This window comes from Corvus brachyrhynchos, unplaced genomic scaffold (genome assembly GCF_000691975.1).
Source record: "Corvus brachyrhynchos isolate BGI_N302 unplaced genomic scaffold, ASM69197v1 scaffold105, whole genome shotgun sequence".
Classification (NCBI taxonomy): domain Eukaryota; kingdom Metazoa; phylum Chordata; class Aves; order Passeriformes; family Corvidae; genus Corvus; species Corvus brachyrhynchos.
The window spans coordinates 2,464,053-2,481,825 of record NW_008238452.1 but is presented as its reverse complement, the minus strand read 5'-3'; the positions used below and the strand labels follow the sequence as shown (position 1 = coordinate 2,481,825).

Sequence of the window (17,773 nt, the reverse complement as noted above, 5' to 3'; positions counted from 1 at the left end):
CAATTCTCAGAGCCTCTAGTCAAACTAAGTTAAATTTTCAAAAGTCCACCAGGTGAACTCAGCAGGGTATCATGAAGTCCTTTGAGAGGCTCATCCTGTGCAAGTGCCAGCAGAGGCACAGAGAAGTTTTGCTGCTGGTACCTCTGCTAATTTTATCCCATGCTTTCTCTAGCTCCTCCTGTTTCTGCCTTCTGCTGGTCTCCAAGTGCTGCTGCTGGGGACCTTCTCCACGAGGCTGAAGCAGTGAGAGCAAGGATAACAGCACTAAGGTTCCAACTTTTCAGGCTGTGGGGAACCAATCCTGAGGGTTCTGAAGAGCAGCAGTACTTGAAAACACTTGCCAGTATGTTGTTCTCTCTCTTTCTGTACAGTTCTTACTAATATCTGGTCACAAAATGTTGTACTTGCACACCAGATGTTATTATTTCAGTCTTCATAAAATATATTTGTTCAAGGTTGTATGAAAAGCCAAACACCAAATGCTTAAGAAAGCGTATGTAGACGAGTCAAGTGTGCTGCAGCAGTTCCTCAGAAAGCCCATTCCATTCTCTGTCCTCTGGTCCTTTATCTGCTGTATTCTGCAGAGGGCAATGTCCCTGCTGAAGACAAGCCATAATTCTTGATGGTGACCTCCAAACATTCCTAGAGAGAAGGAGGTAACACCAGTAGAAAGTGATTCCTTGGAACGCAGCATTGGCACTCAATGCTAGAGGAGCTTAGACACATCGTAGTGTTCTTTCTCCCCAGCTGGAAGGATTTCAGTAGAAGCCTAACATAGATTATCACACCAAACAAGAAGAAGCCCCAAAACTCTGCATTTCTGTGCACCTCTAAGCAAAGTACATGAAACGTGAAAGGAGGAGTGGGGGATTTGAAAAATAACGTGGCTTTACAATAGTTGTTATCCCTTTAGGTACACTATAAGCAAGACATAAAAATTTTCACATTCAGCTCTAACCATGACAATTTTTGGTCCCATTCCAAATACATTTTACTCCTCTAGATGCGAAAAGCTTTATTTCTACTACTCTCAGCAAACAGAGGAGCTCAGAAAACATCGCAGAGGAACCTACTGTTGACGGAATCACAGCAATTTTTATGGCTGAGCTTACATTTACAAGCAGGAGTATCAGCGGGGTCACAGCCCTGCTTCATGTCATGTGACAGCTGAACAAAGTTGAACACACACACAGTCAGACATTTAGGTGGCCAGCTGGCACAGGAGGTAAGCACGGCGGTATCACTTTGCCCACCCACATAGACAGTGTTCTAAAACCAGTAAATAGAAATACAACAGTAGTTTTATAGAAAGGCCGGACCATAAATAATTAATCCATGGGATTAATATGCTTACATCAGACAGAAAGGCAGAACTCACCAGCCAAACTTTACCTTATATAAAATTTTCTGGAACACGTACTGTTGTCAAATGTCACTAATATAAAAAATACAGCTCTGAAACTGTCCAAACTTTTTGTCGTTTCATGCAACCAGCTACACTAGTAGAAGCCTTCCTCGAGAGACATGCTATATTTTGATATACAACTCCCTCTGCACCATGGAAACAACTCTGATATCTGTCACATAGACAGTTTCCCTCAGGACTAAACTCATTCTGCAGCTATCTCATTAAAGTGATGATGATTATAATCATATTAGAGAATATGAAAGCTGCCTGCACTACAAAGTTATCCCTGGTAACTGAGCATTGAAGAGAATTTAGAACACAATACAGGTGAAATGTTAGGAAATGTGCTTTTCTCTCTTTTATTCTCAAGAATATCTCTCTGCAGCTGTGTCAGTTGGAAAAAACAATACAATTCTTCTTCATTATTAAATGAAAAATAATTTTAATTTTATGCTTTAAAAGTAATGTAGACTTATCATTTGTATTACCTAACTGTGACCTACGTGAGTACCCTTGGGACTGTCAAAGTTTTAAGTTAAAAAAGTTAATAAAAATTATATTAAAAGTGGAGTTTGCCACTTAATTATAAAATCAATGCTCCAGCTTAATGTTATTGAGGACAATAATGAGAGGTTTAATTCTTTAAAATACTGGAGAGCTATTCAACAATACATTCACTTTCTTTGCAAGAAAAAAACATAATTTCAATAATTTGAACTGTACTTACAAAGGCCATGTCTCTTTCCTACATTACTATTATGTTAATGCTACATAACTGCAGTATTTCACTATGCTGACATTAAAGGTAAGGAGAGGCCAAAGAGAGCTGATTTTTCTCCTATACTGCTCTGAGATGAAATACCAAACATTTAAACTAAATTTTCCCCAATAAACTGGAGCAAGATAACCAAGCTTCTGCTCTTCTAATTCCTTCCCAGGAAAGCTACAAATGGTGTTCTGGGCCACCATAAGCCACAGGAGGAGACGAGCAAAGAAACAAACTGGAACTAGAGATGCAAATATCAACACCTAACCAAGAAATCTGTGTTTTTCTGTGTTTTGGGGTTGATACATTAAAAATACAACCCATAGCATAGAATTTCCTCAGCAATTCCCTTATGTGCTTCCAGAACGTTTTTCTTAGCTATTTTCCTACAGATCGTAAAAGAGCAAAATCAACCAAAAACCCAATAACTACTTTTTTTTTTTTTTTTTTTTAAATCAAACTGTTTTGGAGACAGAACTTTATTAGACTGCCCATATGATGTAGCTTTACAGACAAAAGTAAACACTCCTTAAAGCAGTGCACAGCTAGTGTTTATTTGCAGCCAGATAGCATCAAAACTAAGAATTTAAGAGCATTCCAGAAAAGACTGGAGAGTTAAAAGATACCAAGAGTCACCTTTGTAATGAATGAGAAAAACCAAATTTGGCTAGGGCTCTAAAACAAACTATAAGTCTCAGAACATGATCCAACCTGTACCACATCAGGGAATCAGGGCACTCTTAGTCTCACATGCGAACTAGTATTGACTTTTACAGAGTATTTCTTTTCCCACTGATACAAGGATTTGATCCTGGCCAGATTGATGCACCAGGTACCCACACAGCTGACCCAAGTACAAAGTGAGCTCTGCATGTTATGTGTGCTGGGGATACCAGGCTCACCAAGCCTGCAGTGTGCTTTTCTGCAGCTGCTCCATGAATCCTGCTCATCAGATTTGCTGCATATTCCTCAAGGGATTTTAAAATAAGTTTAACTCTCCCAATTCCCAGGCTGAATCAGGAAGACTACCACTTCCTTGTAATTCTGATTGGAAAGGAACAGAGCTAATAAGGGGGGGGGCGAGGGGGGGGGACAGAATATTCTTCCACACACCTCTGCTTTTGAGAGAGAAGAAATACATTTTCATGTGCCTCAAAATTCAGGTTCAGGCCCAATTTCACTTTAGTTCTCATTTCATCTTCTCTTAGTTTTCACCTGGTTTTACTAGAATTCCTGAAGCTTTACTTCATGCATTTGTTCCCTTGCACTTTATCTCTCAGAGATCACAGGTAGGGTTTCACTCCTGGCACGCCGCGCACGGCTACCGGAGCATGTTAGCAATTAGGGCAGCCCACGGGCTGGCTGCAAGGAGCAGGAGCTGCAGATCTCCACGTGGGATGAAAACAGAGCACTGTTGTAGCTGACACCTGGCTCTCCAGTACCATTTTCCCACTGGGTATTTTGTCATACGAAAGAAAATCCTCTGCAGAAGCACGAGACTGTCACTGATCGCAGTCACGGGTCCGTGAAAGCCGTGAAATCACTGCCAGCTTCAAAAAGGGCTTTGAAGTAAAGGGACACATATACCAATAACAACGAGATAACATCTTTCACTTTCCCTTCCTGAGTTTCCTCCTGGGCCCTTTCCCTCACCTTTTTTCTCTTTCTCTCACTCCATACCTCACCAAAACCTCAGACTTATGGTTGGACTCGATGATCTTAGAGGTCTTTTCCAACCTTAACAATTTTGTGATTCTGTGATTTTTACCACTGCTCCGCTTTACTTAATGCCACACATGTGAAAAACCCATGGCTCCACCTGCTTTACAGTTAGATTATGCATTTCTTTCCCATTAGTACACATCAGATATAATCATGGTTTTCAACAGAATGGGAAAATAATGTGTAGGGGATCCATATGTAAAATAAAGCTCAATGTTTTGTTTACATATTTCATGAATTAAGACACTCTTTTAGATCCTCAGCTGCTGCCAGGTTGTGTTGATAATCATGCACGATAGCTACTATTTGTTGTATATTCTACTAAATTATCACACATGCAACCAAGTTGGTGGCTTTCTCTGCAAGAGATATACATCACAGGAAAAGAAGGTTTATTAAATCTCTCCATTTTCATGGAGGCAACAAAAGTATCTGACTATAATTCCACCTGTAATACTAATGAACTGAGAATGAATAATGAAAAATCGGAACCCTCTACAGTGACATGATTTTCAATACTTACCTCTTCACAGATATATGGTGGGCTGAGTAACACAAGACCATCAGGAATATAAAATCTTGAGACAATATATTTAAAGAAGGATGCTTACAATTCATATTTCAACATGAGTAGAAACTTCACCAACTAGCACTTTTTACTATAACAGCATATCCAAGTTTTCCCTTCAAATTTAGGTGTTTAATGCTTAAAATAAATACCTGTTTATTACCTATCTAATAAAAAATCTGAAGAGTCAAAAAGACTATTAGATCATACAGGACAACTAATGATAAATATTATCTTGGTTTGCTTTCTAGAATTCTTTATTATAAATAATTTTCTGCTTTTTGTCCCAATAGTGAAATGCATTTTGAATTAGGCATCTGATACCAAGGCTATTACACTACACATAGCTGAAGACATATTTGGTGAAAAAGTGTTTTAGTAGTTAAAATACACCTTGATATCTGGGTTGTCTTATACTTTATGTCATACAAAATTATTTCAAGTTCAACACTTTCATTGTTTGCAGTAATCCTTTCAATTTTTGGCATGGAGAGAGTCATGCCAAACAGGTCACAAAATTGCCTTTCCCTTCTACTGTGAAATTTCGTTTGGGTCTGAAAAACCCCCTGAGCTCATGGGGCTGTGACCTCAGTCAGGAAGTCCACAATTTCTAGTGTTCATCAGCAGGAGGGCAATGAGCTCCTCAGTCTCATGGCCAACCTCAGCAACAGCCACATCCCTTGAGACTGAGCTTTAGAAAAGGCAGCTTGACAGCTCAGTTGGTTAACATCTACGTAAAAAATTCTTCTCAGCCAAATCCCTCACAGTGCTGTGTAGTGACATTGTTACATTTGCAGATAATGGCATTTTGTTCAGACTGAGTTGCTTTTTTTTCTACTAAAAACACACACACCTCTAAATAGATGCTGTTTCATCCCAGGAAATGAAGATCAGTCCTGAATTTAAGATACTCTGTCCTCTAAGCATCTTCTCTTTCTCTCTCTCTATTTTTTTTTAGCCAGGTTAAATCTGCCTTGATATCATTAAACACCTTTCTTCCTCTCCTAAAGGTCTCCCTCTGTAAGATGGAAATAGCAGCCCTGTATGTCAAAAGGAGATAAACGCCTTAATATTCTCCAGGTACTTTGCTGGTACATTGATGGATGTCCTAAATGAAGCTAAAAGTAAATGTACAATTCCACATTTAATTCCAGCCTTAAAGACAGAAATGACTCTGCAGTGAATAATGAAAAGACGAAAGTAGGAAGCTGTCTAGAGTATGTGTGAACATGTAATTAAAGGCTGCACCTTAATGCAAAAGGCATATGAACTAGAACTGCAAATCCACTTAGTGTTAACACTCTTTGCTTCATAGAACTTCACAGATTAATGTTCTTTTAATGTATTTATGAGCAATGATGTACAAACTTATATATATTTAAGCACTGAATGAGCAATGGATCGAGTCTGACTCAGGAGAGAATTATTGTACAACAACTACAGGAAATAAAATCTGGATAAGAAATGTCATTTGTACTGGAAATTAATTCCAAAACAGTCATCAATTTATTCATGGAGCTCTAATAAAAAGGATAAATTTTGCTTTCCAAGTTAAAATTAGAAAAGTCATTATAAAAAAAAAAAAAATCCCACCATTACCTTAAACCCATTTTAACCAACTCAGAAAAAACTCCATTTATTACAAACTATAACTTTGCAGTCACCATTATTTCCCCGCTATTGTGATAATTTACACAGCTGCCACCCCACACCATGCATTCCCTATGGGCTCATCTCCCTTTTCCTCTTGGTGATCTCCTGATGCCACAGTTCAGATTTGGTCCACTCACTACCCACCCTGCACAGTGATGGACATTTGAGTTCTGCTTTCAGGCTCACTGGAGACAGGGTTGAGGCCAGGCTGGAGAAATCCTTGGGGAAGGGAAAACCACTTGATTTTTGTGTTTTTATGGAGTGTGGCTATGACCCCACCATCTCTGCTAATACCTTATTTGATGGCTGGCTTGCCTTCCCTGAAAATGTGGTGCCCTGTCGCATCCTCCTACCCACACAAAAAGTGAGACCTCCCCCTGGGGGGGGAAAAAGGTGAAAAGGAGGCAAACACAGAGCAAACATGAGAGTGTGCACAGCCATAGTCTCGGGACACACTGACTCTCTTCTCTGAAAGGCTTCCTCAGAAGCTCCCCACCCTGCCCCTTCCCTCTCCCCACAGACCCATAACAGGATTCACATTAGGACTGCTCTTCACGGATGTTAATTCAGCTCAGTTTAAATTGACTCAAAGCTCAAACGAAGGGAGAGAACAAAGGGTAAAATAAATAAAAGTAGTGAAGCAATTGCTCAGTCAGTGTAATTGCATAGACTTCAATAGGACTACACTAATTTCCAGCAGCTGGAGCTCTGGTGCTATATTTTTATTTACTTTACCTCCTGTATTTAATTTCCTACCCTCCCATTTGTTTGTTATTTTCATGTCCTATGGTGGCTTCATTTGGAGTGTAAATTTCTTGAGGAATCGTTGGGGGGGTGCGGGGTTTAAACAACCACCCAAGTCTAGGACATAAAATAAATGCATTCCACTAAAAGATAGGTAGGAGAGATGTGGTAGGTGTTGATACAGTAAAAATTTATATCTATATCCAGCTCCACAAAATTTTCCACCTTGGACAAGATCTTATTTCATGAACAAAGTTCATTGTTCCATTTTACAATTCATAACTTAGGAATAATATTTTCTTGGTCAGGTCTTCTATGAAATAGTCTGCTTATGTTTTTGGACAGACATGCTTTGGTTCCTTGAAAATATGAAAATTTAACAGATATGTTTCTTAATGACCATCATATAAATTGACTGTATAACCCACTTCCCCACCAACTATTTGAGAAAGAGTTGGGTGGATGACATACAAAGTGATGTTTGGAAAGCATCACAGGACTCTCTGCTGCCTAAGCTACTGCCAGTGAGCAGACAGACCTAAAAACACAACGTGATGATCTTCCACTTTCAGAGCTTTATCCTACTTCTCAAAAGAGGGAGCATTGAGAGAACTGGTGACTATTTTCTAGCTGGTGCAACTTCTTTTGGTGGTCTTTTCTTCTTATATTTGTATCCCTACCAAAGCAACCAAAGCCAGAAATTCAAAATCAGCCAAATTGTGTATTTTGGTGAGAACTTTTTACAGAGAACACCCTAATTCTAGGTCTCAGAAGTTTAAATCTGTTGAGCCACAAACCAACAAAGACCAACACTAATGACAAAAACTGATACATAGATGCACTGAAATGCAGTATAATACCCTCACTTCTGTAATAGATCCCCAGGGGCCTTGCTGTTGTTTACAAGGAAAAAAAATATTGCTGAGGATTATTATGTGACAAAAGCCCTCAAAATTTTTATGTTAATAAACTGAGCTCTGCTTCAAAGTTCTTTCTTTGCATAGTCAAGGTGAGGTTGGTAAAAATATTTTTATTTGTGTTCTCATTTTTTTCTTAGTAACTATAACACCTTAGATAGAAGAGATTTAGGTATCATTAAGTATTGTATAGCTATCACTGCAAATTATCAGCTTATTTAATACTTATTTAATATTTAATAAATTATATGGAGTCAGTTTTATCAATGTGGGGGAGGAGAGGGGGAAATCCATAAAGCAGTAACAATTCCTAGTCAAATAGTTCTCTTGGCACCAGCTGCACAAAATGCTTAGGACTAGGACTGAGAGGACATAAACCCTGCAATCCTGTAATGAAAATGAGATTAGACCTTGACTGTTCCCAAGGGGAGGAAAGGCTCTTCTAATACAAAGCATCCCTGTGCACGTGCAGCGGGGGCTGGGAGTCAGCCTGTGCCCTCACTGCATGGAAATATGAAGTTTAGTGTTATTTAATGTTGATAATTATCTTTATGCAGATAGACACACAGGTTACATATACGGTTCTTGCTCTTTACCCTCACTCTTTCTGGCAATTTTTCGATTACACTCCTCAGATCTACCTCTCAGCACCTGATATTGACATATGTTAATGTGTAACACAAACCAGTGTTTTACTCACCGCTTACTTCCATCCTTTCTGTACAGTGCTTCCACAGCTAAAAAGGAAACTTCTGGTCACAATCTGTGAAGATATTTTTAAGATATAAGTTTTTACCTTGGAGTTTAGCCAACTTAATGATATAAACCACCATGTCTTTATTTCCTAAAAATGGGTAGGGATGAGGTCTTGAACAACCATTCAGGTCAAAGTAATCTGGTTTCATGGTCTGTAGCAAAAGTTACTATAATTTTCTCCACATGCCAGATCCATTATCAAAGTCCTGCTTGTCAGTACTAAGGAATTTTAAATAAAAATAACAAAGCATTTTTGCATTTTAGTCCTAAAGCTGGACTTCTTAGGCAAACCCGCTCCTAACTTTCACATAACTTTCAAAATAACATATTTTCCATTAGCTGGAAATATCAATGTATCAATTTAGAAAAAAAAAAAATCCTATTTAAATGGAGTGCAAATCATTCTGTCACCCAGGCTCGAAGATTTTGTTTACAGTTATTTTTGCAGACCATTTTCATATAAATATGCCATAAATATTTTTCCATTAGGTTTCCATTTCCTAAGGTACAAATGCCATTCTGAAATAGAATATCATCATGATAATTTGTACTGGTGTGGCAGCGTAGGTGGAGGCAAGCACAAAAGAAATTGGTCTGTGGAAGAAAGACTGCTGAGGAATCTGGTGCTACAGTGTTTTAATAAGAGAATCCTTCTGTCAGAAACCAGGTTATTTAAATAGTGGGTATGAATCTGATTTTTGACAGAAGAGTATTACTGTTATTTTCCCAGGAATCTGTTGTTTCTAAGGTTTTGCATTAATACTTTTGGATGATGTAAGGCTCGCTAAATAATGCAAAACTCACCCCATCTCCCCAAGATCAAAAGCCCCAGTATTCCCCCTGAAATTAAGCCAGCACTCATGTGGACTTAACAAGGACAGTGGGTCAAACGCTGAGCTGAAGAACGGAAGTTGAAATGGAAGTTGTAAAATTTGGTTTGGGGACTATTACAGAGCCAGCACTTAATGAGTTTAGTCCAGCAGTAAATCAGGAAAGGTCTAACAGTGAAGGGACTAAAGAGCTCTGTGGTGTCTATGGTGTTTTTCCTGTACTTCGAGAGATTTTACTTTCAGAGTTGTTACATGAGATGAATTTGTTCAAACAAAGCCTCAAGGGATTTGCTCTATTAGTCCTAGATGGGAAGAAGAGTCTAATTTCTTTAGTACAGACTGTATCCAATTTACAATTCCTCTGAAATGTCTTTGCACACAAATATTTCTATCTACTTATTGTGAGAAGCCTTTTCTTGAGAAAAAATATACCCAGCTTTTACCAGTAATGCATTGCAATTCATAATATCTTTATCCTGTAAATATTTGTATTAAATGGATCCTAAAAATAACTGATCTTATTACTGGTATAAAAATGACTATCAGTTTTTTAAAGTTATTGATCTCATCTCAGCTATTTTGTGTTGCCTGCATGCACTTCTAATGCTAGCACTCATAAACATCTTAGTCTTAAAGTGCCTGGTGAGAAAGACATTTTTCCTGGGCTGAAGCCCACCTAAATGAGAACAGCAGGAGACTAGGAACCTAGAAGTTAAGGATTTCTTTAGGTTTGTTTTGCTCATCTTCTGGTTTTGTGTTAAACCTTTCAAATATTCCACCTTACTGGTCATCACAAGAAGCTCAGTTATAGGTTCATCTTGGTACACCCTGCACAAGACCTCTAAATGAAGTTTATTATATGGAAAAGTTTTATCCTATTTCATACTTATTTTTAGATTTTTATCAGACAAAAACAAATCATAAACAAGCCTGAAGTTCCTGAAACCATATTAAATCCAAAAATGTGCAATTCTTTTTCTTCTTTTCAAATTAACAACTTGGCTTTTACATCAGTAACAAACTGAACTGTATTGAGTAAAATTTATAGATGACTTTTCATCTTAAGCACAGGTTATGATGTGTTTATTTCATTTTTAGTTTAAAATAAATATATATTAATATTCCATTATAAGTATAATTAAATTCAAACCCAGTCCAATTTAAGTAGAGACTAAAGAGTTTATTTGTAAGTTATTTATCCCATTGTCAGCAGCATTTGTCCTATAATGCACTTATTTTTGCTGTTCCTGTCTGTGAAATAAAAATAGAAAAAAACCGTAAAGAAATCATTTCCCCTAGATAATTTATCATGATATAAATTTCATGTATCACATGTATAAACCCTGGAAGTATCATTTAAAATTTATATTATCCTATTATTAATTGTTGCTGTCATCATGAATTATTTCATTGTGTCAGGTAACAACTGAAGTTATCATTTAAGGTAAAATAAGAACTCATCCCAGTTGACTCAGTCTGGCCACATAATTAGCAGTCATTTATAGACTCTCCCATTCATGGTGTCACTCCATTTACAGACTACAATAGTGAGGGAAAATGAATGTCCCAAATTGTTTTAGGCAGATATAATGTGCAAATTGCTGTTCCAAGTATAGTGATAATGTCATTTATGGGACAATTCTGTGGGAAAAGAAAATTGTTATAACTATGACACATATTTTTATAAACCTTTCTCCTGCAAGTAGAATCAAGGAAAGAGTCTTTGGATATTGAAGCTTTCCCAATTTTAGGGAATAATTATTTTCCTGTAATGATAAAATTGAGGGAACCCAGAGTGCTCCTTTAGAACCAGTCAAATATGTTTTAAATGCCACAAAATACAGACTGTAAGGTAAATATTACATTACTGTAGCCCACACCATTTTCCTTGTCCTGCTAAAAGCTGAAAATAGATTCCTCACAGCAGGGGTTTATGTGTAAATTCTTACTGCCCAATGACACCAAAAGACAGAATCACTAAAATTTTTAGATCTTTTTTCTGCCTTTCTCAAATGTAAAGGCTTTTTCTATGGCTTTTTCCATGTAGATTGGATTCCATAACCACTCACTCAGCACTGCATGAATTTTGGCCCATTTCAGAGGCCAGGGATAGTATAAATATATATACATAACAGTGCGCTTTTAAATGTCTTCATTTTCTCAGAGGGTGAAAAAAGAATAGAAGTAGACTGCTGAACTTCAACAGGTAAATTTTGCCATATGTTAGCATTTCAAAAAGTTAATTAAAAATATGTTCTCCTAAAGAGACTCATCTGAATAAATATTTAAAACTTCAGAATTTTGGAACTCAAGCCCGTAGTCCTTATGTTTATACACTAAAGGTAGCATAAGTGGCATTTTATCAAAGATCAATTTAAGTTTAAAAAAGGGATAAATTAAGCAAAAAATTTTTAAAAATTGAAAGGAGAAATAAATCTATGAACTCTGAATTGTATTTTTATTAAAGTTCAGAGTTTTGACTGTAAGACTATGATAAATTTTTAAAAACAAACTGGGAAACATCCAAAAATTTGTATTTTTCTTCCCCTTCAGATGGTATGGGAAAACCCTTCAACAAATACATGTCTGCATTTGCACAACAGTTTCAAATTACAAACTGCATTCTCTAGCTTTTACAGGAAACCACTGTGCTTGGTGGCAGTATTAAGTTATTTTTTTATTGGCCTAGGATGTGTACTGGTTGAAGCAAAACTATTTGGTCAACCACACATACAGGACTGTTTACCCACAATTAACGCAGCACACATCAATCACGTGTGATTGAGGATGTGAGCAGGATGTGCAGACAGACGCAGGGCTGACTGGAAGCCCCAAGTTTACCTCCACGATCTGTAAATTTTCTCCAGTCAACCACACAAATGTTTCCTCTAAGCACAAAGAGAAGGAAGATGAACTCTCAATTCTAAAGAACCAGCCCCTCAGATTTTAAGCTATTTTTGACACCTTCTCCTCCCCAGCTGTGTTGATCTTACTTCTGCCTGAGTGGGCCAAAGGATGCAAACTCTTCTGCATTCATTTAGTGACTACATAAAGCAGAAGAAACTTGGCACCATAATCTCAAAGCACTCTGGAAAAAGTACCAGTTACATTTAATTCTAAATCAGTAGACCTTCAAAATTATTGTTGAAAGCCTATGAAAAACCACAAAAAAGAGAAATTCTTAGAAAACTGGAAAAAAAGGTGGGCAGAAGCTTTATACGTTATATACCCAAATACCCTTTTTCTCCTCCTGTCATTGTCTGCCACAGAGTCAGGAGCTGGGTGGAAATGAGTCTACAGTGCTAGAGAAAGAAACCCTCCACTGACTGAAGTAACTGCTGCAAAGTGGAGGGGACAAGACACCCATGAACCTGGGAACACATCTCCACCCAATTCTGCAGGCACCACAGTTTTGTTGCTGCTACTGCTCTCTGTGGAAAAAGAATGCAAAGGCTTTCAACGTCCAACATGCCCTTATCTGAAATTTATGAATATGTACATATTTGTCCTTGGGTTCTCTCAGACAGTAATTCTTATTGTAAGGGTTACATCCAGAGATAAAATACTGTAAATAGCAACAGTGTTTATTCATTACAACAGTTTGCATCGCCACGATCCTTGACGGTTTTAAGGTAAAACAGAATCTGTGACGCAGGATACTCCAAATCATGAAATTGGTGCCGTCATAAAATAACCCAAGACAAGGGAAATACCAGATGTACTGTGTTATCTGGCAGCAATTAAAGAATGTGGAATGGCAGATATATCCTATAAGGCTGCCTGGAACATCTTCAGTGGGTTAATTCCGTGTGGAATCCTACTCTGCATTTCTCACATGAATTTTCACAACATCTTAGGAAATCCTTTTTGCTGTTTGGAAACTTTGCTCTACTGGCAGATTGTAAGGGACAAGCAAATTTTTCTAAGCACCCTGAATGCTAAATTCGAGATGTGGCACTTTGAAATAGCTCATTAAAAGCCATCTTATTTCAAATTCAAGATATAAAAGCTTTCATTTCTGTAATGCCCGGGAAACTCTCCAAATAAAACCCAAGGTTCTACCATCCACATTTTGCAAACATTTCCCAATGTTCTATGCTTTTTCCACAAGTATGGCAGCCAAAAAAATCCTCTACAAATTAACAACAGCCACTCATCCAGAAAAATAAAGTTAACGTTCTGACATGTCAAAGCTTCCCTTTAGTGTGGAGCTCAGATCATTTCTGGATTTTTTTTATCCCAGTTCCTTGTCCTCTAAGGTACCAGCTAGTCAGGCTTTTGGGCAACCTTGTGTGTGTTTGGGTCACATAAAAAGAAAATTAGACCCTCTGCTTTTCATTTTACTGAGAGCTTGGGACTGTAGTCCTTGATGTTAATATTGGCATTCCAGGATGTACAACTATTGTTCTCCTTTGAATTTTTCTTATTACTAGCCAGGGCAACCGGTATTTGGACTTCTCTGTGGGCTTTAAAAAAGAATAATCCCAGGCTTGTTCCCATTCTCGTTCAAGTAACAAAACATTTGCCATGACTTCCGTAGAGTGCCAGGCCCCCAAGGAGGACTTTCTCAACATTCAGCTTCAGCTTTTGAAGTTCCACATGGCTCAAACCAAAAGCTGACTCACTTGGGAGGAGCAATATCTTGAATTCTTTGCACGCTGAAATACACATTCCAAAACTTGCAGAGTCCAGTTTAAAAATAGAAATATTTTTTGCCAAACATGCCATGTTTTTTCCTTCATTTTTTCCATGGTATCTGTGATTTACTGTGACCTTGGCAAGTTCAGGTGTAACTTGCTGTTATCACAAGAAGATGCACTTAAGGAAGTGTAGATGGGGATTTATGTTGTCTGGAGAAGTCACTTTCAGACAAAAGTCATTTGTGCAACCATTTCCACTTCAGCGCAGGAACAGGGTGATGTCAAGGAAGAGTATGGCTGCTGTGGCAAGGGTGAAACAGCTTTCCCAGGGGAAGCTGACCTGTTATTTCTTTTGCAAAAACCTTCAGAACTTTCTTAAAAGGGACTCAGTATTTGGTGAAGCATTACGGACTTTTTGGAAAATGTGCTTTGCTTTGTAAGAAGTTACTCAGAATGTGGTTCAAAATGTGTTTTTCTAACTGAAGAGAAACGTGTGGTGCATATGAAAAAATACAGAAACCCATGAAAGATATCTTTGTTAAATGTCAGTGATATGTGTCTGTTATTTTTTCTGTCTTGCAGGCTAATAAACTTAAGACCAGTTGCTTTACAGACAGGGTAGTTATTAGCTCTCAGTAGAAAATAATGTACCACAGGGAATTTACAGTATAAGGAAAATGCTCTTAAATATTTGGGGCCAGCTGAGCCACCCAGGTTAAGTGTTTTCTGGCAGTAGAGGTGTTATTGTTGCCATAGCCCTGCCACATGATGTTATTCTCCCAAGTAAAATGTAGTTCTCATATTAAAGACCTCTGCTTAAGTCCATGATTTCCTTCTCATACCCAGGATGAAAGAGATGTTTTTGAGGATTGTGCAAAAAAGCAAAAAGAACAAAACTGCTATCAGTATTTTAAACAAAGCAGGTGGACTCCAATAAAAAGGCATTTTATTTCTGATTGCTGTCACAGAAAATGGAATCATTGGAGGACTACATTATTGACTAGAGTGACTGTACACTTGTTGCTTCCGTCTGTCAGGAAGAGCAGAAGACACACAAACCCAAAAATAAGACACTACAAAAACATCTCTGTGGGAAGGTATCTAACCCTAATGGTTTTATTTTCATGGAATCTCCTTTTTGCTATGAGACATATTCTATTTTTTCTTAATCGTAACTTGAGTCTAACTAATGAAGATCCAGACTGGCAATAAGAACAGCTGCCATTGCAAACCCAACAGCCAGACTGTGGGGTGATTGTCAGGATTATCAACCACCTTCCAGACAGAAAAATAAACATGAAATTGTGTTTTCAAACCCCTCAAACAATGTCTGGCTAAACACATTCTTGGCCTTATACTCTGCTTTTAATAATGTAAATATAAAATTATTCTGCATTAAAACTTGACAAAATTGCTTCATCCCTTATTCCAGGGAACCTATAGCAAAGCTGAGGTTTTATGAGTGTGAGTAGATTAGACCTGCAATGTTATTTTTAGTCCTGTAGTTATTCATGAGCAAAGGGTTTTTTAGATACAAACCAGGTGCAGACCAGCTGCTTTGTGTATCTGTGAAAGTGGCCTCAAACTGAACAAAAACATTGCAGATACCTATCTTTGAATAACAGCATTTCTGTGACACAAAATTCCTCCATGTTATTCTTGTGCAACATTTTTCCATAACTAAATAATTGGTGTGCTCCTCAGCTGAGGTCAAAGCTATGCCACATCTGCCTAAGCAGAGCCTCCAAAGGGCACCCTCATGGCCACACTGGGAAGGCGCAGAGAACTCCTTCCCGGGTCCATGGACCATCCTGGGATAGAAGGAGCCCCCTCCCAGCCTCTGCTACATGCTGAAAGAGCCAAACAATAGCAGCATAGATAGAAAAACAGCAAATCCTGCCAAACAGGCTGTTTGAGACAAGGACTGTAAACCCCAGTGGAGGTCAGTGTCTCCTTGACCGTAAACAAATGACAATGATTAATATTAACATGTAAATTTGTGTGGGGAAGGGAAGAGATGCCTTAAGGAAAGCTACAATGCTCAGTAATAACCTAAACTTCATTTCACATATCTCACAGTGATTTGCACTTAGCTTCTGAGTAAAGGCCGGAAGCAACGTTTGATTGGAAAAATATTATGCAGCCAGAAAGCAAGAGCTGAGAGAAAGGAGCCTACAGCACTTGAGACTAGGGGCTGGAAGTTCCATCTGATAGAAAAATGAATGCCTGTTGATCTGGAGTAAACATAATGTGAAACATGTTTGCCGAGTGAGAAAAATGTTGGTTGGGCAATATCAAAAGCAGCTGTGGTGTGACAGTCGAAAACCAATTAAGTAAATGTGACATGGCAGCAAAAGAGTCCGTGTGGATTTGGGTCTGTGACGTTACTAGAGGGGTCAGTGATGTAGAAGTGTCTCAAAAAGCTGCGACTGTGATGACAGCACAGGGGACCTGCCAAGGGTGGGGGGAAATATGTGTATTACTTAGATTCTGTGTTTCTTTCTTTTATAATTATTATAATTATTCATTAAATCGCTCAGATTTCCAGTTGATCAGACACCTCTCATGCTATGGTGAGGCTAAATTAACAACACAAGTAGTCATGCTCATCTGATATTTACCTAATATTCTCCATTTCCTGGATTTCTTCTTGTTTTTCTTTACACCGATCTTGAAAATAAACAAACAAACAATCAAACCACATAACCAAAAAAAAACCCCAAAAAACCCACTAATATGCAATTTATTCTGCCAGACAAGAAACGTGTTAGATTGTGCTGTGATTTTCAAATCTGTGAGAATATAATAAAATATCTATACTTTTTTACTACCAAGAGAAGATCTACAGCCGCCATTCTTCTCCTTTGCAGGAATATGCAGTGCCTGCAACGGAATGGGTTTCCATAATGAGGTATTACTAAAAGAAAAAATCACTGGTTTGTATAAAGAGACCAGATATTGACACAGTGATCGAAGACCGGGTAGGTAAGATACACTGTATATCAATATTTTGTGAAGTGACATGGGATGAGAAACTGGCTCTTGTACTTGAAAATACTGGAAAGCCAAAATTCAAACACAGATAACGAGGCTCATGTCCTTTTCATCTCTTTTTGTGGGTTTCCTTCTTGAACAAAGAAACTAGTATTCAATTTTTCTGGTTATTTGAATCACATAAGATATTTCATCAATGAGTCATTGTCAAGAGACCAGATGAAAAAACTTCATCATCAAGAGATAATGTAACAAAGCAATGTAAGTTTATGTTGCAGATTGTTATGCAGGAGTTTCAACATACTAGGATTCTCGTTTCAAAGTCTGCTTACAATAATTCAGTCAAACATGGTCTGTTCTATGCCCCAAATTGTGTTAACAGTTCTTTTTCCTGAAGCTTTCCACATTTCCATAGATCTGGAGCAACGTTCTTTCAAGCTTCCCAGACATACTCCCACCTTTTCCTTAAGGGAGCACTTCGGGAAGAATGGATGGTTTAGTCTCCATGACCCCCTCACTCAGTGGTGCCACTGTGACTGCCAAGAAGTGACTGACATGGGCTTTAAGTGCCAGGGGAAGGCCAGGAGTAGCCAGACAGACACCAGTGACTCACCCCGCACTTAACGCGCGTTTCTGCTGCTGTTAATCTGCCTGAATCAGTGACCTACAGCTAATGGATTCAATAGGCTTTCTGCTTAAGTCTGACCAAGCTATTACTAACACAGCTGGGCGAAAAAAGCACAAAAAATACTTTGAATATGATTATGATCTTTTA

General features: G+C 38.1%; 1 long non-coding RNA gene across 4 annotated transcripts in view; it reads right to left on the bottom strand.

The window, feature by feature from the left end:
- LOC108447332 overlaps positions 1 to 16,679 on the bottom strand; it is a 51,880-nt gene extending 35,201 nt beyond the window's left edge. For all 4 annotated transcript variants that reach the window (XR_001862851.1, XR_001862850.1, XR_001862852.1 and 1 more), the window contains exons 1-2: positions 16,626 to 16,679; positions 8,479 to 8,541 (exon numbers count right to left, since the gene is read on the bottom strand). This is a non-coding gene — a long non-coding RNA (uncharacterized LOC108447332). The remainder of the gene's footprint in view (positions 1 to 8,478; positions 8,542 to 16,625) is intronic.
- Between the last annotated feature and the right edge of the window lie 1,094 nt (positions 16,680 to 17,773).